This window comes from Camelus dromedarius, chromosome 12, assembly GCF_036321535.1.
Source record: "Camelus dromedarius isolate mCamDro1 chromosome 12, mCamDro1.pat, whole genome shotgun sequence".
Taxonomy (NCBI): domain Eukaryota; kingdom Metazoa; phylum Chordata; class Mammalia; order Artiodactyla; family Camelidae; genus Camelus; species Camelus dromedarius.
Genome location: NC_087447.1, coordinates 28,388,753 through 28,411,228, shown reverse-complemented (window position 1 = coordinate 28,411,228; position 22,476 = coordinate 28,388,753). Strand labels below are relative to the sequence as shown.

Below are 22,476 nucleotides of genomic sequence, written 5' to 3'. Positions count from 1 at the left end.
AAAGAAGATTCCTGAGCCCCACCTCTACACAGGCTTATTTAGTAGATGTTAAGGGTGGGGCCCAGAGTTCTGCTTAATAAGAACTTCAGAGATCATGAACCACACACACAAGCCAAAGATAATACTCTGAATGCCAAATGAATTTAAGAGGTAAGGGGAAGTGTTATGGCCAAGTGCAGAGGATTGGTGGAAATCACCTTCCCTTCAAACCAGAGTAGCTCTGCCTTTTTCTGCTTCACGTACTGAGTTTCCATGTACTATTTCATTTGAACATAGGTTAAGAAAAATGGTATGGAAGTCACTGACATAATCCAACACCATCATCTGACAGAAGAGGGAAATGAGACCCGGAGAGATAAAGTGACTATGCCAAGATCACAGTCCCCTTTAGTGGCAGGGTCAAAATGAGAACCTAGCCCCCCTGATCCCTTGCCCAGGACTTTTCCATCATGGATAGGTTTCCTTAAAGCCACATATTAGAGTTAAAATACCCAACAATTTTCAACATATTATCTAGGAAGGAAGATAGGCAACCAAAGAAAGAAGTCTTCCTGCCTCAAAATGTTCCAATTAGAAGGAAACTGAGTCATCAGGGAGGCCTGGGTGAGGCAGCCCTGGGAGCCTGATAGAAGTTACAAGGACAACTGGATGGAGCACATGTGACTGAAAACAGCTTTGCCATCTTGCCTAGTGCCAGGCTTGGCACCCAAGAGACATTGCCTCCACAAGGGTCCCAAGAAAATAATTTAGTGCTAGGCCACCCTGTGAGTTCTTTTATTCATCTATAAATATAAATCTTTTCTTTGGTTTGCACATTATCTGGTAATTAGTGGCTTCAAGGTGATTCTTTATACTTGACTTGAGGGTTTCTGACATGGTATACAGTTTCAATTCAGTGTAATGGTAGGGAGGAGGAACACTTAGCATTCTTCACAGAGTTTAGAATTGTATTCATTTAGGAAGAGGAACTTCAAAAGTTTTCAAAGCTCAGTCAAGGTAAATTTCAATGGTGGTATCAATGAACTAGGCTAACAAGAGTTGTGAAAGCAGTCTGAAAATATTTTCCAACATCTCTCATGATTTCTGATGCCTCTGTATTCTGACTTAGGAAAACAGTTTCTTTTCTTTGTTTTCAGTTTCCATTTTGGGTTCTGGCCAGTACTGAGAACTAGGAATTTCAAGGCTGGTTTACAAAACTATGAAACTTGAAAAAAAAAAAAAAACACAACAACATAAAAACCTTTGGAGATATTAATATGAAACACATAGTAAAGTGCTATTTATCCATGATGCAAATAATCAATCCCTTAAAAGAAAAGAATAATATTTTGTACAGTTTTTTGTGCAATGACTATTGACATTTCGGAATCCTGACCTGAGGCCCTGCAGAATCTTGATGTATATAATTCATCCAAGGAAGATTCCATTGTAATCAGTTGCTGTTTAGGGCCAAATACCTCTTACCATATTTTATTGTGTCATGGAGGTCCCAGCATGGAGGTCCTAGCATGGACACATCCAGCCAGTTCTGACCTGTCAGAGCCTGTCCCAAGGCAGCGGAGGGTGTGCACACTAGTACTGTCTTTCTATGAGTAAACAAGGAGGCAGTTGGGAAAAGGAAAGCCCAAAGAGCAGTGTACGGATGCAGGAAGATTTCACTCTGATGTGAGAGAGTTGGGTGTACAGGTTGGTGATGTGGAGGAGGATATTAAAGAAGACAGGCTGTTGGCTTTATCTTGGAGCAGCCATAGGAAATTACAGTCCCTTCTGGGGCCGTGTCAGAGGTTTGGGAAAGTGCAATAATGTGCCAGATCTGATGTCTGTGGCTCTTCCCGATTGACTCTCTACCCTTTCCTGCCTGGCTCTGAATCCCAGAGCTGACCTTGGGCTCCTTTGTCTTCTGGCTTCTGGCTGGGCATGGGTGGGGCAATAGCAGACCCGTAGGTGGGAGAGGAGCGAGGTCAGGCAGTTACCACTCTGGTTCCATCCACATCCTCGGGCCGGGTGTTTCCCTCAAGTAAAGGCTGTAGTTCTGTCAGTCATTTTTCTCTATCTCTCTCTGTCAGTCCAGGTTCCCTCGTGGCTCCCTTGCCTTGCTTCTTCAGGCCTAGGGGTGGGTATGGTGATCCTCTGTCACTTGGCTTGGGGCAGTGCGTGTAGTTTCCCTGTGTGCTCCCCATAACTTTGGCAAGTTTCCTTTTATTAAACTCACCTCATTTTCCCAATTTGAGTATGTCATCTGGTTCCTGCAGGTGTGTAATAATGAGTCAGTGAAATGAACACTGCATCATTAACAATTGGATCAGACACTGAGAGCATCCGAGGTAGGGAAGCTCTGGGCCTTAATACGGATGGGAAGAAGCGGTTTTCTGGGGAGGTATGGGCTCTGGCATTAGCTCTGAACCCCAGATATGCCAGTTATTTGTTGAAAAGTGGTTAGGACACTGGGCCTGTCCATCTAGCTCTGGTATCTTTAGATAAACTGGTTTGCTCAAATAAAGGCATCCTAGATATGCACAAAGTGCCTTAGATGATATCACTCTGTTTTCAGAACTCATTTAGACCAACTTCCACTTGACTGCTTCACTCAGATCCCAGTTTCTTAGCTTCCTCAACCTCTTCTGTCTCACCATTACTTAAGTAATAGCTTTTATTCTTAGCTTACCTTTTTGTTGAAGAATGTTGGGACTGATGTCCTGCCTTTGACCTTGGCACCTTTCTGGGACACAACACAAGCATATCTCAGAGATATTGAGGGTTTGGGTTCAAGACCACAGCAATAAAGTGTATGTCAAAATAAAGGGAGTCACATGACTTTTTTGCTTTTCCAGTGCATATAGAAGTTAGATTCACACTGTTCTGTGACTATTAAAAGGCATTATGTCTAAAAAAAACCATACATACTTTAACTAAGAATACTTTATTGCTAAGAAAATGCTAATCATTATCTGAGTCTTTAGTGAGTCATAATCTTTTTGCTGGTGGAGGGTCTTGCCTCCATGTTGATGGCTGCTAACTGAACAGCGTGGTGGTTGCTGAAGGTGTGGTGGCTGTGGCAGGTTCTTAAAATAAGACAACAGTTAAGTTTGCTGCATCGATTGACTCTTCCTCTTACAAATGATTTCTCTGAAACATGAAATACTGTTTGATAGCATTTTACCCGCAATAGAACTTTTTTCAAAATTGGAGTCAGTCCTCTCAAATCCTCCCTCTGTTTTTATAAACTAAATTTATGTAATATTTGAAATTGATTGTCATAATTTCAATGGTCTTGACAGTACCTTCACAGAAATAGATTCCATCTCAAGAAACGATTGTCTTTGCTTGTCCGCAAGAAGCAATTCCTCATCCATTAAAGCTTTATCATGAGATTATAGCAGTTCAGTTCCATCTTCAGGCTCCACTTTTGCTTCTAGTTCTTTTCCTATTTCCATCACATCTGCACTTATTTCCTCCAATGAAGTCTTAAACTCCTCAAAGTCACTCATAAGGGTTGGAATCAGCTTCTTCTAAACTGTTGTTGATGTTGATATTTTGGCCTCTTCCCCTGAATCATGAATGTTCTTAATGGCATCTAGAGTGGTGCATCCTTTCCAGAAGTTTTCCCTTTGACTCTGCCCAGATCCATCAGAGGAATCACTATCTGTGGCAGCTATAGCCTTATAAAATGTATGTATTTTTTAAATAATAAGAGTTGAAGTCCATCTGTGGGCTTCAAAATTGATGTTACGTTAGCAGGCATAAAAACAACATTTATCTCATACATATTCACCAGAGTTCTTGAGTGACCAGGTACCTTGTCAATGAGCAGTAATATTTTAAAAGAAATATTTTTTTCTGAACAGTAGTTCTCAACAATTGGCTTAAAATAATTAGTAAATTGGTTGTACTGTCATTCAGGCTTTGCTGTTCCATTTATAGGCACAGGCAGAGTAGATTTAGCATAATTCTTAAGGGCCTTAGGTTTTTCAGAATGGTAAATTAGAATTGACTTCAACTTAAAGTCACCAGCTGCATTAGTCCCCAGTAAGAGAGTCAGCTTGTCCTTTGAAGCTTTGAAGCCAGATATTGACATCTCCTCTCTGGCTATGTCTTAAGTGGCATCTTCTTCCGATTGAAAGACTGTTTCATTTACATTGAAACTCTGTTGTTTAGTGTAGCTATCTTCATGAATTTTCTTAGCTAGATCTTCTAGCTAAGCTTCTACATCAGTACTTTCTGTTTCATCTTACACTTTTGTGTTACGGAGATGGCTTCTTTCCTTAAACTTCATGAGCCAACCTGTGCCAACTTCAAACTTTTCTTTTGCAGCTTCTTCACCTCTCTCAGCCTTTATAGAATTGAAGAGGTTAGGGCCTTGCTATGAATTAGGCTTTGACTTAAGGGAATCTGTGGCTGGTTTCATTTTCTATCCAGACCACTAAAAACCTTCTCTAATCAGCAATAAGGTTGTTTCGCTTTCTTGTCATTGATGCATTCACTGGAGTGGCACTTTTATTTTTCTTCAGGAACTTTCTTTGCATTCACCATTTGGCTAACTATTTGGCACAAGAGACCTAGCTTTCAGTCTGTCTCAGCTTTTGACATGTCTTCCTTACTAAACTTAATCATTTCTAGCTTTTGATTTAAAGTGAGATATGTGTGATTTTCCCTTTCATTTGAACACTTAAAGGCCATTGTAGGGTTATTAATTGGCCTAATTTCAATATTGTTGTATCTCAGTAAAAGAGTGTCCTGAGGAAAGGGAGAGAAATGGGGGAAAAGCAGCTCGGAGGAGCAGTCAGAACACACACATTTATCAATTAAGTTCACCGCCTTCTGTGGGCACAAAAGATAGTGCCCCAAAATAATTACAATAGTAACAAAAAAGATCACTGATCACAGACCACCACAACAAATGGAATAATAGTGGAAAAGCCTCAAATCTTGTTAGAGTTACCAAATTGTGACACAGAGACATAAAATGAGCAAATTCTCCTGGAAAAAAATGACGCTGATAGATTGGCTCAGTGAAGGGTTGTCACAAACTTACAATTTGTTAAAAAAATGCCATATCTGTGAAGTGCAGTAAAGTGAAGTACAATAAAATAAGGTCTACCTATAACTGCTATTAATACTTAGTGTTTGTTTTACTCTTGCTGTGGCCAGGAATTTTGATAAATGCTTTATATTCTTAATCTCATTCAATTCACACTACAGCATTATGATGTAGGTATTATTATTATTTTTGTTAGTATCATTATTATTATTATGCCCATTTTACAGAAGAGGAAACTAAGGCTTGAAAGTTCACATGACTAAAAAGTGGCAGAGTTAGAACTAAACTCAGGTCAGCCCATGCTGGAAAAATTGCATGAGGTATACCATTTGACTCTCCATAGTATTGCTATAAATACACACACGCGCGCGCGTGCGCACGCGCACACACACACACACACACACACACACACACACAAAGAAAAAAACAAAAAACAAGAAACCCAGGCCCTATATGTTTGGCTCAGTTTGTCCCTGAAGGAACACATTAAAAAATTTTCTACAACCACAATATACTTAAAGTAATCAGAAATCTGGGAAAGTGGACAAAGCTGATGGTTTGGGGGGTCACACTAGGATTTTTCTTGCCTTGAGCCAAATGAGAGGAAAGGTTTGTGATGAAGACCTGTATTTTAGCATATAGGTATTGAGCCATTCATTCATTCATTTACTTAATTCAACACACTTTTTAAAATCTGCTATGGGCTGGATTCTGGGGACACACAGATGGATATGATACAGTATTTGCCCTCAAGAGCCTTGAAAACCTCTTAAAATAAACAAATATGGGAATAGATAAGTGGAATCTAATTCCTACAGATTTAAAGACTACTTTTCATTCCAGACATGAATGCAATTCTATGCACTCTTTTGAAAGTTGGTATTCATGTAAAGAATAAGGGCAATACTGTTACTTAGAAGGAAGTCTGGAATCAAAACATGTATCTGAACAGTGTATTAGTCTTTAGCAGAAAAACAGAACCAATAGGATACTGTGATTTATTTACGGAATTGGCTCACATGATTACAGAGGGTGGCACGTCCAACATATGCCGGGTGGGTTGGCAGACTGGAGACCCAGTGCTGCAGTTCAAGTCTGAATAGTCTATCTGTACAGAATTCCCTCTTGCTCGGGAGTCACCAGTCTTTGGTTCTATTTAGGTCTTCAGCTGATTGGATGAGGTGAGATTGCTCTCCACTCATATTGTGGAGAGCAATCTGACCACCATAAAGTCTACCAGTTTAAATGTTAATTTCATCTAAAAACACCATCACAGAAACATCCAGAATAATATTTGATCACATATCTTGGCACCCTGGCCCAGCCAAGTTGAAACATAAAATTAAGCATCACAAACAGCAGGAGGAGCCTCAGGAACCAATATGATCAGTAAAAGCTGGACCCTGGAAACTACAGACTCCCTTTTCTTCTTACCAGCTGCAAATACTAGAATTAAACAGGGTAAGCATAAAATCATGAAATCAAGAGAGGAAGCTCTAGTCTGCTGCACTCAATTCAGAGGTTTGCTTGCAGGAATCTCCATCCTCCTGCTTCTTCATTAGGATATTTTGCTATTCTGCTAAGACAGACAGACATTTTCTCTTGTTGACCAATGCCCAGATCTGTGCATGACAAAGAACAACTCATTATTGTAAATATTTACTAGGCTATATTTAACTTGAGGACCATATCTATCATAAGAGTCATCCATTTTATTCATTTATTTAACAAACCTATTTAGAAAGTACTAAATGCCAAGAACTTTGCTAGGTTCTAGGGATACAGCATCAAGCAAGATGGATGTGGTTCTGGTCTTTACTGAGTGTAGTGCCCTTCAAGCAAGATGGATAAGAAACCAATAGCTGCTCAAATAATTTATTATAATTTTGATCAGTGGCATGAAGAAGAAGTACAATGTACAGCGGGAAGATATAGTGATGAGTAAAAATAACAGACACTGAGAGCTATCATTAAACCTATTTCCTTGTACCTTAGCCTCGCCCGTAACATCCTCCTTTATATGATAGTTCATGTTCTTTCTGCTTGTGGTTTGAAACACGTGAACATGGTAACTCTTGAAGCTCTGTGTTGAAAATGGCAAAACCACACATTGAAAGCAACTGGAGTTTCTGAAACCCCACATAGAAGGCCTCCCACCAAATACCAGAATTGGAATATTACATGTGAAAAATGAATTTATATTGGGTTTGGCCAAACTATAGAAATGTTGGTATTTCTTTATTCTGAAGCTAGAATTACTACATAATAAAGAAACTAATTCTCTAGTTATGATTCCACAGAACTTGGAATGTGATGCTTTCTATAACAAATATTTTAAATGGATGATAGTGACCTCTCAGTAATGTGCTAGGCAGTTAGGAAAATTTCAGAGGTTGGGAAAATGGAGGCCCATGCTCTAAATTTGAACAGATATTTAGTAAACATATTGCTTATGATAACCTAAAGACAGGATAACTTTATATCCCAGGGGACATTCGGCAATGTCTAGAGGCATTGTTGTTTGTTACAACTAGGGATGAGGGTGATGCTATAGGCTTGTAGTGGGTAGAGGCCAGGAATGCTAATAGATATCTAATAATATGTAGGATAGATCCTTTAAATACATAATTATCTGATCTAAATGTCAACGGTGCTGTGGTTGAGAAACTCTGTTTCTCAGATGTAGTTGGACATAGTTGGAAAGACTCAGAATAATCATGTATATTGGCTTTTCCTTCCTCCTTTAACCAAGAAAAACAATAAATCCAGGAACAACTGAACAGTTGTCAGACAATAAGAGAATAATGAGAATCTCAAATTTAGGTTAAAAAGTCCTGCTTCAAGACCCCCAAACATAATAAGTGAGATATAAAGAGGTTTTGAGTGGCAGCATCTAATTTATACAGTGCTCTGGAGTAAAGATCAGATTAAGGATACGTGGCCTTCCCACTCAAGTCTGTAATTTCGGCTGGCCTCAACATATGTGCTATTCAGTTGAGATACATTGCCCTGAGAGCTCAGAAGCAAAGATTCAAATCAGCATTGAGAATTCCATCTAGGAAAGAAACTTGGACATGTTTATTAGAACATGGAACTTACTGTAAACTAGATTAGAAGCCTGCCAAGTAAGCTACCAAGCATTTGAGGGAAAGAAAATTATCTTTGATGGAGCAGGTAGTATTACCTAATGAGCAGTGATAAGATGTTCAAGAAAGTATCTTTATGGAAATTGCATTTAAATTAAGTTCTCAAAAGTAGAAGGGAACAATCCACAAGTTAAAGGAGTAGAGCATTGTGTTCTCCCTAATGCCAGCAACTGAATGAGAGTCAAACTAATTGCGATATAGTAAATTAAAGGGGGCGTGATGATAGATGAAGCTACTAGGTATAGACAAGAATATAAAGGACCTCAAATTTTATGGTGAGAATTTTGGCGGCTTATATCTTTCTATGAATTTTCCTATTTTATCTAGGTTATCTAATTTTTTGACATACAATTGCTCATAGTATTTCCTTATAATTTTCTTAATTTTTCTTTTAGGAGTTTGTATATGTCATTCCACTGCCTTCTGACCTTCATAGCTTCTGATGAGGAATCAGCTGTTAATCTTATTGAGACTACCTGGTATGTGATGAGTCACTTTTCTCTTACTATTTTCAAGATTCTTCCTTTATCTTTGACACAGACACACAGAGAGGAAGGACCACATGAATGCAATAAGGAGAAGATGGCCATCCACAAGCGAGAGAGAGAGGTTCAGAAAAAATAAACCCTGCTGACTCCTTGATCTTGGACTTCTGGCCTCCAGAACGGTGAGAAAATAAATTTCTATTTAAGCCACCCAGTCTGTGGTATTTGTTACAGCAGCCCAAACAAACTAGAAAATTAGTACAAGCCCTATTACAAGCTTCATGCAATTTAAGTCTCCTTTCTGAGTCGTAATTTTCCTGTCTGTTAGATGCTCTAAGTGTCAAGTGATCAAAACTAAATGTTGAAAGTATAGCGAAAAAAAAAAAATCAAAATCCTGTTCTTGTTTAACAAATCTATTTTTAGGAAGCAGATGCAGACTTTATAAAATACAATCACTTTCTCTTCTCTTTTAAAAAATAAATATAAATTTTCCAAGGTGTTATTTTCATTTGGTTGAATGATACAATTTGCAAAAAATCACTCACCCAGAATGTTGCTGATAGTCACTTGACTTATCTTACTACCCTGCTAGAAGACAGATTTGGTAGTCAATTTATACTTTTTGTTGTACTGATTTGAGTTGTAATGCTTTGGCTCATAGTTTTTCTGATAAGACACACATTGAGAAAAGAAAGTAGAACAAAGGGTTGAGTCCCAGCCAGTTCTTTTACTAAATGACTGTTATCTCTGGTTAGCTAAATGGATTTTCTGAGTCTATTAACTACTTTGTAATATGGCATTAATCTCACGATTGCCTCCCCTGATTATTCATTCATAATTCAATAAATAAATAAGCGTTGAGTCCCTCTTGCCTGCCGGGCACTGTACTGGATGCTGGTGACTCAATGGAGAGCAAAACTAGTCTGTGTCCTTGGGCAGCTTGTACCTCAATGGGAAGATAGACATTTGTCAAAGAAATACACAAATAAATGTGAAGCTGCAACTTTACTAATTCCTACAAGGAGAGAGGCATGGTGCTTTGAAAGCTTATCATGGGGCTGGGGGTAATGAGCAGGCGGAGATTTGAACTAATCAAGGTGTTGGAAGGTCTTCCTGAGGAAGTGATAATTGAACTGAGATCTGACAAAAGGTGTAGGTGCTAACTAGGGCACTGGAAGGATAAAGAGGCAATGGATGTGAGATGTACTATTTTCTTACTATAATTACTGTTATTTAATAAATAGAGACCTACTTAGATTTTTTCATCTAGTCACTGAAATTATAACACATCTTATGATAATTCTCTCTCTGGAATAAATCTGTTCAAACTTGAAGTCAATTTACCCACAAAAAATTCAGACTTTCAAAGTAATTGCCAACTGTCACATTCATAAGATCTAGTAAAAAAATAACTCCATGTAAATCATGGCCCTTTTACATTTTGCTTAATCTTGTTGCTATTCCCCACTCTCTATGTATATTAAAAAATAGCTTTTATATCTACTGTATTTCTCATGTTAAACCTGAATTAATGGAATTCTTTCTGCATCTCATCTCATGCATTGGAAAGAAAGTTAATTCTCTTCATCTTAATCCTACTCAGTTTAAAGCCCTTGTAATAATGTACTTTATTTTTGAAGGCTTCTGACCAGTAAACTGCATACTTCAAAAAAGGACCATCTAAACCCAATACACACTATCCAAAAACAAACCAGTCAGTTCCCTAATACCAGGCAATTATATAAGGAATATCCAAACATAAAATACCATTTTCCCCTCAAGCAAGGACTTAAAAAGATATTCACCGATTTCTGCTCCTTTCTTATAACATTGCTGCTTTCCCATCTGAACAGAGACCAAGGCAGCACTATGGCTTAAGCTCTTTTAACTGAGAACAAACTGAACCCAGATGTGAATTGTGGAAGGTGGGCCAATTTTGCTTTTGGTCTTGGCAGTGCTAAAGGGCCAATTTTTTCAAAGCTTTTCAGTACCTGGCAACTTTGGGCCAGGCTATAAAGTTCAAGCTTGTAAGTGTTCATTAGCAATTCTCTGATAATTACTTTGACATCAACTTTCTAAATGGACACAAAGTTTAAATTGTCTCACTACTTACTCCTTTTGTAAAATGCTTCTGGTATGTGTGTTTGCACTGGACAGATACTAAGTAGATTTTAGATCATTCTAAACAGGCTTAACTGAGCACTTTTTAAAATAGAGAAGAAATTCAGACTTCTCATTGGTGAGCAATTCTGACGCAGAGAAGATTTAATGGATTTTTTGATCCGCCTAATTTTGAAAGGTGTGAATAAAAATGCCCCTACTGTAGAAAAACAGATGGATGAAGTTTGACATGGTAACGTAGCCAGAATGAGGTAGAATCCTTACCTCAGATATAGTGGCTCAAATTTAGCAATTACTAGGGTCTACTGGTGGGTTCATAATGCTGAAGTGTTTGGAAAAGATGGAGCCATAGGTGAAAGTCTACTTGCGTTGAGGAGAGAGAGAGATCTTAAGATCAATAAACAGCACTTAGTTGAAACCACTAATGAGCTACACAACATGTCTCAGAAATCACAAGTTTATTTTGCTTTAGTGAGACATCGTCATAACTTGTGGTTGAGGCTGTCAACAAGCCAGACCGCAATCTTGTGGTGGCCTCTGGTTTTTCTAGTGCCCGAGAAGTGTAAAGTTCCAAGGCAAGGGCAGAAGCCCTGTCATCAAAGCATCAGCTTCGTGATGGAAAGCAACTTGAGCTGTATCGTCTTAAAGCGCCATGGATGGAACTTCACAAAAACCAGTTTCTTGATATTCTCCCACATTTCCAACACTCCCACATTTGAAAGAAAAATATACCCTCCTGCAAAGCTGGCACTTTGAAAGTGTGGAACACAAAATTTCACCCTGATCCCTTCTCTTTTTTTCTTATTAACTAGGATACTTAAGAAGATTTTGTTTGTGTATGGTGGGGCAGGGATGGTGGCAGTGGTGGTAACAGAGTAGAAGGAGAGAAAATTAAAAAAGAGTAAAGAAAATTTGCTTTCTTTTATTCTCCTATTGGACATTTAATTGAGACTTGAGTAGTTTGGGAAGGTTCTTTCGTTTCTCTGACTCAGATTTCTCTTCAAATCGCCATTAATTCTTAACTCTGTACTTGGAACAATATGAGTGCCCTCTGGTGGACAAAATGTCATTTTAAAGTTTTGTGTATATGGACTGAACACCGTAAGTATGGAGAAAATAAGTCTTATGTTTCAAATGTCTTCACTGAACTTCTGAAATCCCTGGAAAATTAGTTCCTCATGTTCTGGGGTGGTGACAGCTATGAAAATAGTTCCATAAAATAAAGGGATAAAAAGCAAGTGGGGGTGGCACTCTAGGTCCTATTTGCTACCAAAATAGTGTCTTAGAACTGTGCATAACTTGGATCCTGAACAGGAAGATCAAATGTCTAAGGGAAAGCTAATAACCCTACTTCCTGGCCATCGATGCATATTCTTAAATGCTCTCATTAGGAATGAGACACTAATGAAACAATGTGGGCACAAGCAAAGTTGCTAAAGATCTGTAACTGTGGGTGTTTAGTGGTTAGAATTAAAAGAAAGAGAGAAAGAGAGGGAGAGAAAGAAAAGAGAAGGAAGGAAGGAAGGAGGAAAGAAGGAAAGAAAGAAAGGGAGAAAGGAAGGAAGGAAGGAAGGAAGGAAGGAAGGAAGGAAGGAAGGAAGGAAGGAAAGAAAGAAAGAAAGAAAGAAAGAAAGAAAGAAAGAAAGAAAGAAAGAAAGAAAGAAAGAAAGAAAGAAAGAAAGAAAGAAAGAAAGGAGGAAGGGAGGGAGGAAGGGAGGGAGGAAGGAGGGAGGAAGGAGGGAGGGAAGAAGAAAAATCACATCAGTTGTGTAACCCACTCACATGCTCAACTAATGCAAAGAACTAACCCAATGCAGGTCTTTAGGGCTCATAAAGCATGTTTTCTCATTGCTTATTTAGATATTCTTTACCTTCTCTGTTGGAGGATGGCATGTTAAAGTCTGAAGATGGACTATCTGGTTCTTCTTTTGAATCTCCTTCAATTTTTGACTTACTACAAGGATAGCAATGTGATTTAAGATTCACTAAACTGAAAGTGCAAAGGATTACTAGCAGTGGTGCACTAATAAATGTTTAACAACTGGTTCTCCAGAAAAGAAATCCCAGCTTTGTGACTTTTGCCAATTTCCATGGTGTAAATAATCTCATCATGGTTGATTTCAAGCTACCAACACAATGTCATTGAACACATAATTGGGAAGAGACACACACAATTGATTTTCACAAACTGGTTTGGGCAGCTTCAGCCCACCACGACATAAAGGACTTCTAATTACTTTTTTTCCTGTAGCTTTGACACTTTGAGCCGTGAAAATATGTTATTTTTGTAATAAGAAAATAAAAACTCAAAAGTAATTTGAAAAGTTGAGTTCCACTGAAGAAATTATTTATAATAAAAAATGTCTTTCATATCGACACATGTTCCTAGTGACACATACCTCACAATCTTTAATAGTCTTTAAAATGTTTCCAAACTCATTATGTCACTAGCATCTTGTTAAAAACTCTGTGAAGTACATAGAGTAGATCTTCATACAACCACTTGACAGAGGAAGGGTCTGAAGAACAAGGATGTGGCCGTGAAATACAGAACTGGTCCTAGAAATCTAGTTTTCTAGCTGTTCATCCAGTGATTTTTCTATTTCACATAGATGTTAAAAAGACAATTTACAACTGAAATTTGTGCATTCTAACTGCGTTCACAGTTTTCATTCAACAACGGTGTTTACTGTTCACTGCTTTGAACAGAGAGGGTTATCTACAGCTATCTCTTTCAGAGATTTCTGACTTCACAAAGCAATTTATGCCTGGGTAGTTCTATGCTATCTATGTGAGGGTCCAAAATAATTACAAAAACCACTACCCCTTCTGAGCTTCCATGGACCTGGAAAATAAGAGTAGAGTCTGATTCTATATCCCACCCCATGTTTCCCTTTGTCTCATTCTCTTGTTGGTTTAACCAATGTTGATAGCCCTTGGTAACTCATTTCTGCCAATGATCCTCACATCCCTGGGCTTAAGGAACTCAGGTGTCTAGTTTGAATATCTTTAAGATCACCCCAAAACACTGAGCCATGTGAAAATCAGTAGCTTAATACAGTGGAAAGAGAACAGACCTGAGAATCAAGAATATAGTCATTTACATACTGCTTCAAATATTTGTGATTTTCAGCAAATCACTCAATTTCTCTGATTCTCTGTTTCCTCCTCTGAAAATAACAATGCCTACCTCATGGGGAAGTTGAGAACATGAAATACGATGGTATTGATTGTTTTTCAGAATGCCTGACATATTGTAAACACTTAAAAATAGTAGCAGTAGTAGTTTTAATTAATAATCATTATAGTTATTGCTATTATTCTTAAAATGCTTAGCTGAATATCTGGCATTTCATAATTTCATGGGTGCTCAGTTAAGATTAGTTCCTACACAAGCACATGATCAAATAACAAATAGCAAAAGATAGAGAATGATGCACATCTCCTTAACCCTAAGACATGAATTCCTATCAGGAGCAACTTATCTGCTTTAATATTTTGTTTCTATGTATTAGCATTCATTTACTCATTTCCATGGCTATTTTTGTCTCCCTTTTACAGATGAGGAAAATCTCTGGTTAGGCAAATACAACACTGCCTCCATGGAGGAGATGAGCCTTTTAAAAACATTAATTTCCTGTTCTTTAAATCCATGACAAATACATTATTGGACATTATCTGTCTATCATCTATTTATCTCTGTTTATCTATCTCATCTACATATATCATCTATCTCTCTAATCTATCCATGCATCTATTGACTAAAGCCATCCCATGCTGACTGTGATTTTGGGGACTTATTCTGTTGAATAACTGGTTAACTGAGACTAACTGATTAAAAGCCTTGATTCTGGAGATTACTTTTTGCTCCCTGATCTGATGAAATCAGCAACCAATCTTCATTAGGAAGTATTTTTTTAAAATAAATACCAAGAAAACCAAACAAGGGAGCATTTCTATTTCGTAACTATATCTAGGATTATAGGATTTCCCTGAATATGCAAATTTTGCCTGAATTTAATCATTCCTGTGCCTTTTAAAAATGTGTATTTTTTCTAATTATAGAAAAAATTCAAATTAATTATAGAATTCGAACACTTCAGAAAAGCACAAGCAAGTACGAATCACTCAGTCCTATAACTCAGAAAATGGCCATCCAAATTTTTTTGCTTCACCTGCATGAAGATATCTGTAGGTATGCATGTGTATCTGTAGGTATACATATGTTTTAAAAAATTTATATTCACTACTTCATAATACCTTTTGTTTTAACCTAATAATATATGAAGGTCATTTCTTCATGTCATTCAGTATTCTTCTGTGACCTCACTTTTAACAATGATATGCCAGTGTTGTAGGGCAAAACCATGATTTATTTGACTAATTGTCTATTGTAGGACATTTACAGTAGAATTTAGAGTAAATTCTCAACTTTAGATGTTTTAAAATGCTGAAATTCATATTCTTGTTCTTGATTATAAGCTCGTACTTAGTTTTAAATTGATGGTTTAGAGGTTGATGCAATCAAGACTACCCTAATCTCTCAATGTCTACACTCAGGCATAAGATTTAGATCTTCCAACTATGATACTGCTGTATTTGGTGATCTTAAAAGGTTCCTTAGTACTTCCTTCCCTAAAGAGTCAACAGCGAAAAAAAAGTAAAGCTATGAGGGATGGCTTCTTGGTTGTAGCCAGGGGGTATATTACAAGGAGAAGCAGGAAACACCATTGAAGAGTGTTTGCTTAATTCCTTGGTGGTGATTTTTCTCTCGGCATTCTTAGATAAATCCACTCCTTTTCCTGCCTAAGTGGCAGCATTTCCTGCAGGAAACAGAACTGCTCACGCAGATGAGAAGGCTGTAGTCAAAGCAGCCAAGCAGGTGCCACTAGCACAAAGCGGGTGGTAAGAGCATATGTGAGCTCAGTGTTAGAAAGAGTCACGGCAATGAGTCAGACGACTTTAATGAATCCAGATTTCAACGCATAAGAGCCAACTGTGCAATGTGGCAACCCCAGAGGCAGGACTAAAATCCTTAAATAGTCATCCTTGGATTATCAACTTTTCAGGGATTGGTGGTGAAAGCTAAGCATACACTAATATGTGTATAATTAATGGTTTATACTTAGCACAACTTCTCAGATGTATTTGTTTGTATACTAATTTAATACTTGCATCATTCCGTGCATCATAGGAAGCATTCAAATAGTACTTTCAAAATAATTCATTTCTCTGTAGACTACAGAATATATAACCATATATAAAAGAAGATATTTCAGTGTATCAAATTATACATTATATGAGTGTGTATGTGAATGTACGCTAAGTGGATACACACACGTACATAGGCATTTTAACTCTTAAATTTTCCAGCACCCTAATAAATAAGAGAAATAATTAGTGTATTAGTCTGAGTCCAATGAAGAGAGAGAGAAACCATGAAGTAATTTTAACAGAGAAAGTTTAATATGAAGAATAATTAATTCTACCTGGAGGTTGGAGTAAAAAGGCATTGGGTAGTAAGAAATAAAGGGAACACCTAAAAATATAGGAATAGCATATATAAGGAGAAGACATGGCCCTTAAGGCTGAGATAGAGTACCTAACGAAGATACCTTCTTCTTTACCCTCAGAGCTGAGATCCAGACCTTGTGGAGAGGGTATAGTGCAGCTCCCGGGATAGCAGAGAGGTCACTGTGGTGTTGGTAGTATGCCTCTTGGAAGTTGCCAAAAATCTGTTCTCTAGAGTGCTCAGGAAAGCTGTACATAGGAACATGTACACCAGCCACAGTTTGAGAGGGATGCAGGAGAAGTTGCTGGCCAGTGGGTCCCTTTGGCTGACACACACTAGAGAAGCTGAACATGCTGAGAGGTCTGATGATGAAGAGGCTGACTGCAGTATGGTTTCTGGGCACCAAGGAAGCCGTGTGCCCTTCAGGAGCCTGCTGAGAGAACACATGAGAACCCTTCCCTCTGCAGTGTCCCTCCAGTGCCTTCTATTGACAAAGTTTAACATCCCGCTAGTTGGCAAAGGAAACATTTTTAAAGAGCCTGTATCCATTTTTGCATAGCAGGCAATGAAGGGTGAATTTAGAGCTGAGAGGCAACAAATTGATACATGGAACAATCAGTTACCATATACATATGGTCCACACAATAAAAGCATGTGAGTTCCCAAGTTCTGAGACATTTTCTCAAGTGTCCTCCTACAAACCCCTTAAAGGAGACATTCAATTATGTAATAATATGATATAAATGACAATGTCCTTAACCAAACCCATGTAGAAAAGATGATTGTATTGTACTATATATATATACATATATTTCTTACAGTACCTTTCTCCATATGGTCACACCCATTTATCCACTGTGGAATTATTCAACTCAAGTCTTACTCATATAACGTTTCCACTAAAGAATCTCAGTTATCGTCTGAGGTAGGCATATCTAAGTCTGGTTGAATTTTACCAACCATGTTATCAACAGGACTGGTGTCTGTGTTGACCAGGATTGTGCCTTCACAACTGTTTGTATTTCCAGTAGCAAAGAATAGAGCCACGTGAGGGAGCACAGAACAGGAGAAGCTAAGAGGGCCAAGCCATGAAAGGAGATGTAGCCATCATGGTTACAACACTTAGAAAAAGCTTTTGTGTCCCTCGGTTCTTCAGAGGCAGAACCTACCAATATAAAAAAGGACATTACATGGTGGCAAGAGTCTTACTACTGTGCTTTATTACAGAGTTGGCAAACTTTCTGTTAAATTGTCAAATAGCAAACACTTTTGCCTTTGCAGGCCAGACTGTCTCCATTACAATAACTCAGCTCTGCTGTTGTGGCTCTAAAGCAGCCATAGACAATAGCAAACAAGTAAACAAGTTAGTTTGCTATAGGCTTTTATCTTGCTTTTTGGGTAAATGATACAATACCACTGTGTTAATTTCCTCGGGTTTTAATGCTATACCTTGCCAACGCAGAAACATGCCAGTCTTTCATTGATCTTGAACTGAGGTCAGCAAACTTTCTTCAGTAAAGGGTTATGTTCTAAAGATCTTATAATTTGTGAGCCATGTATTGTCCCTGTTACCTTTCTTTCTTCTCTTTCTTACCCATATTTTTCTTCTTAACCCTTTAAAAATATAGAAAATCCTTCTCAGCTAGCAGGTCCTACAAAACAGACCATGGACTGTGATTTCCCTACTCCTGATCTAGAAGACTGGGTTCAAAAGTGTTTGTTTTAAATATTGGGGATTCTAGTGGCACACTTGAAGGGATTAAATTGCACCTATAGTTTTTCGGTTGTTTTCCAACATGGTGTGGCTATTTGAGCCGAATTGTTTATTGCCTTGACCTTACCCTCATATAGTCTTATATACTCATAATTCAAGGTTTTCTCATGCTCGGATAAATACCTAATCTTTCTTGGATCCCAGTTTAGCATTTCATAATATATTTTACCTTTTATTCTTTGCAAATCGTATGCCATTCTATAGTTATTTGCCTGGCCCAGTTAATTTAACATTTTACCATAGATGTTGCCTTAAAGATATTTATGTCTGTTGAAGCAAAACATTTTCTTACTTATTGAAAATGTTTGGCAGCATGCCTTTAAGTGTTTGTAGTATACACTTGTTTTTCCTAGTAAGGTGTGGCAGTATTTGAGCTATGTGAACTACTTAACCGTAATGCCTTTACTGTGCCTGTGGGAAGTTGCACCAGAACAAATTGTATTTGGGGGCAATGTTTAACAGTGTGGAAAAGAAGAGTTCCACAAGTCATTTCTGTGTCCATCAAGGCTGTGGTTGCACTATCCTTGAGGTAACTATTCAAGAGCTAACAAGAAAGAGGGTTGAGAGCTACTTAGAGACTCTTGTAATACCAGACTCAAACCTCATTCTCTGTGGAGCTGCAAAGAATTCTTTTCCTTGTGTCAGACTCAGTGTTAGGGATCAAATGAAAGTTATACAAGAAACCACAAGTTGGTTTGATGTAGTCCCACTTGCTTATTTTAGCTTTTGTTGCGTTTGCTTTTGGTGTTGAATCAAAAAAAAAAAAAAAAAATCATTGCCAAGACCAATGTTAAGGAGTCTACCCCAGTATGTTTTCTTCTAGGAGTTTAGAGATTTAGATCTTAAATTTAAATTTTGATTCATTTTGAATTGATTTTTGTGCATGTTGTAAGGTAGGGGTCCAGTTTCATTCTTTTGCATGTGGTTGTCCAGTTTTCCCAATACCATTTATTGAAGAGACTATCCTTTCCCCATTGTATATTCTTGTTTCTTTTTCCATAAATTAACGACAACACACGCATGGGTTTATTTATGGGCTCTTGATTCTGTTTCATTGATCTATATGTCTGTTTTTCATGACAATATCATACTGTTTTGATTTCTCTAGCTTCTTAATATAGTTTAGAGGAAGTGCGATGCCTCCAGCTTTGTTCTTCCTTCTCAAGATTGCTTTAGCTGTTCAGGATCTTTTGTGGTTTTGTACAAGGTTTGGAGTTGTTTTTCCTATTACTGTGAAAAATGTCATTGGAATTTTGATAGGCGATTATAGTTGATAACACTGTATTATATAATTGAAATTTGCTGAAAGAGCAGGACTTAAAGTTCTCACCGTACATAGTGATGGATGTGTTAACCTGACAGAAGGAATCTTTTCATAACTATACATATATCAAACCATGATATACACTTCTTATGCCTTGTAATTTTATTTGTCAATAAAATAGTTCACAAGTTGGAAATTTCTATTATAATTTGGCTTTGTATTGTCATTATAAACTTGGGACAACTCCATTGCCTCCTTTCTTATTAGTTTTTTCATATATGAAATTGCACTTATAAACCCTTACTTTGTTACAATGATTAAATACCTTATAGATAGCAAAGCACTCTCTGTATAAAAGAGATACCACTTCTTAAATGTCTGTTGTGCCAGGCATTTTTATGACACTCCTATCCCCTGTGAAAAAAACTTACATTACCCATATCTCATTTCTTTAAGAGTCTGATGGAGATAAAAGCACATCTGCTCGTTTCTTGAACAGAAGGTATATATGATAGATAATATTTAATAAATGACCTCTCTCAAATCACTTATTTATATTTGAAAGGGGACATAGAGGTCTTTTTTAATAACTATCTATTGAATAGACTTGAGGCACTATTTTTTATATTGTTATTTTTATATGAATCACTCAATACTCACTTATTCCCCTATTCCTCATTTATACCCACCCCAATCTAATGTATGTATTGATTTCTTCCAATTGACCTTCCATATATTTATGAAGATATGTATTTTCCCTTGAAATATGTAACTGTTGTTTCATTAATGAGTTTTTAAAAAACACATTGTAATTTCTGATTATTTCTTTTGAAAATTTGAACTTAATACACAGGTAAATCTATCTTTGCTAATATATTGAAATGTGTTATCAGCTCTAAGGGCTCCATGAAACAACAGGTGTATGTCATATATTATTCACTCACTGCCCTTCTTGGTAGACACATACACTAACTCAGTGAACACTCACTATGGTGGACGATGACTGCTCATTCTTGTGGAGGAGTATTCCTTTCCACTGTGTTGAACTTAGACTTAGTCATTTGAATTAATTTGGTTGATGGAATGTGAGTGGAAGTGACACACATCACTTCCAGGTAGAAATATGTGTAGTTTGTGCTTTGCTTCTGCCTCTGTGACCAACCATGTTGCAGATAATTCCTGCTCTGTCAGCCTGGGTCCTAGAGGCAGTGATTATGATCAAAGCCATCCCCTGCCACAGAGTACACAAACTGCACCAATAAAAATAAACTGCTATTATAAGCCAGTAAGATTTGGAAGATGTTTGTTACGGTAGCAAAACCTATCCTATTCTGATTGATATAGAAACTGATATCATGATTAGATGAAACCATAAAATTATTTCCCCAAAGGGAGGGTTAAGGATTCTTTGTACAAAGGAGAATAAACCCAACATTGTGACCACAGGAGTGAACTGTGATGGTCATTAGGACTGTTAAAAAATGTCCATTTTCTTACTCTAGATATAGGGTAGGATTATATTTGTTACCCCATTTGCACATGTATTCTTGTGGACTTGGTGTGAAAATTTCTTTGGCCTATTTACTCAGGAGCTGGACTACTAAATTATAATCTATGTAGCTTTTCATAGTGATTATAGCAGGTTACCCTCCTCTAGCAAAGTCAGAGTTCTTCCCATTTGTGATGTTCTCAGAAACACTTTACATATCCATCTTTTTAATTTTTTTTAAATTTTTGGGTAAGAATTGATATATTATTATTGCTTTCAGGATTCCTCAGAGTGCTAGTGAGATTGAAGACCTGTTCACTTAATCTTTATTATTCTGAATCACCTTTTATTAACTGTGTAGGTTTAATTTTGACCATTTAGTCATTGTGTTTCTATAGGTTTCTTACTGATTTTATGGAGTTCTTTGTATATTTTGAATGTTAAACTCATGTCAGATTTTTATATTGTAAATATCTTTCCTCAGTCTGCCACCCATCTGTTAACTTTGACAATGATTTTCATTAAACAAAAGTCTTTAATTTTTATGTAATGTCATTAATTTTTTGGCTCACAGTCTGTGATTTTGGAGTCTTTTTAAAGAAATCCTTCCCTGGTCCCAAAGTAACAAAAATCATCTACCTCAATTTGTGTCATTTCATAACTTCACTTTTCTCATTTAGGTCTTTAATCCATTGAGAGTTATTTTTATGTAGTATGTGAAGTAGGGAATATGACACTTTTTCTTGTCATCATTTTCTAAATAATTTATATTTTTCCCACCGATCTTTGATGCCACCTCTATCATATGGTAGAGTCTCGTATTAATGGATCTGTTTCTAGGTCTTCTACCATATTCCATTGTTCTATTAATACTCTCTACCAGGACCACACTGTTGACAACTATGACATGTTAATTACTGGCTTATTCATGGATGTTTATTCATCATTTAAAAAATTAGAATAAATTTGTCAAATTTCTCTGTGTTTTTTTATATTGGAACTACATTAAATTTGTATATCGTTTGGTGGAGTTGACATGTTTACAATGCTGTCATCTTTATGAATGAAATATATTTATTTATTCAACTTTTTAGGGGAGAGGTGGACGAAGTCATCTAAAAAAGTTTAAAATTTTTCTCCACACAGATCTTGAGCAGTGTTGTTACTTTAATTCCTGGACATTTTTAAAAATTGACATGTTATTTGCTGGTTGTTACTGTTAAAGACAAATGCTACTAATTGATTTTGTCTTGGCTACTTTTGTCAAATCTTATTCTAATGGTTTGTCTCTTGGTATTCTTTATTTTTTCATGTAAATAACATCATTTGTTGTGTCTTAAAAATGGTAATGACTTTGCATTCTCTTTTTTAATCTCTCTCTTTTTCTGTCTCTCTCTCCTTGAATGCTATCTTACTGTGCTGGTCAGGACCTCTAGCACCATGTTAAACAAATGAAATGACAGCACATATCCTTGTCTACTTCCAACCTCAAAAGATATAGTTAAAGTTTCACAATATGTACAATGTTTGCTCTAGTTTTTGGCAAACTATTATTACTATTATTATCATCACTGTTATTTTTATCAAGTTAAGAGTTTCTATTCCTTGTTTTCTAAGGGGTTTAAAAAAAAAAGCATTAGTTTTAT

General features: G+C 37.0%; 1 long non-coding RNA gene across 4 annotated transcripts in view; it reads left to right on the top strand.

Moving 5' to 3' along the window:
• LOC135322661 (uncharacterized) overlaps window positions 1–22,476 on the top strand; it is a 262,019-nt gene that overhangs the window by 95,453 nt on the left and 144,090 nt on the right. For all 4 annotated transcript variants that reach the window (XR_010383375.1, XR_010383376.1, XR_010383374.1 and 1 more), the window contains one exon: window positions 8,725–8,851. This is a non-coding gene — a long non-coding RNA (uncharacterized LOC135322661). The remainder of the gene's footprint in view (window positions 1–8,724; window positions 8,852–22,476) is intronic.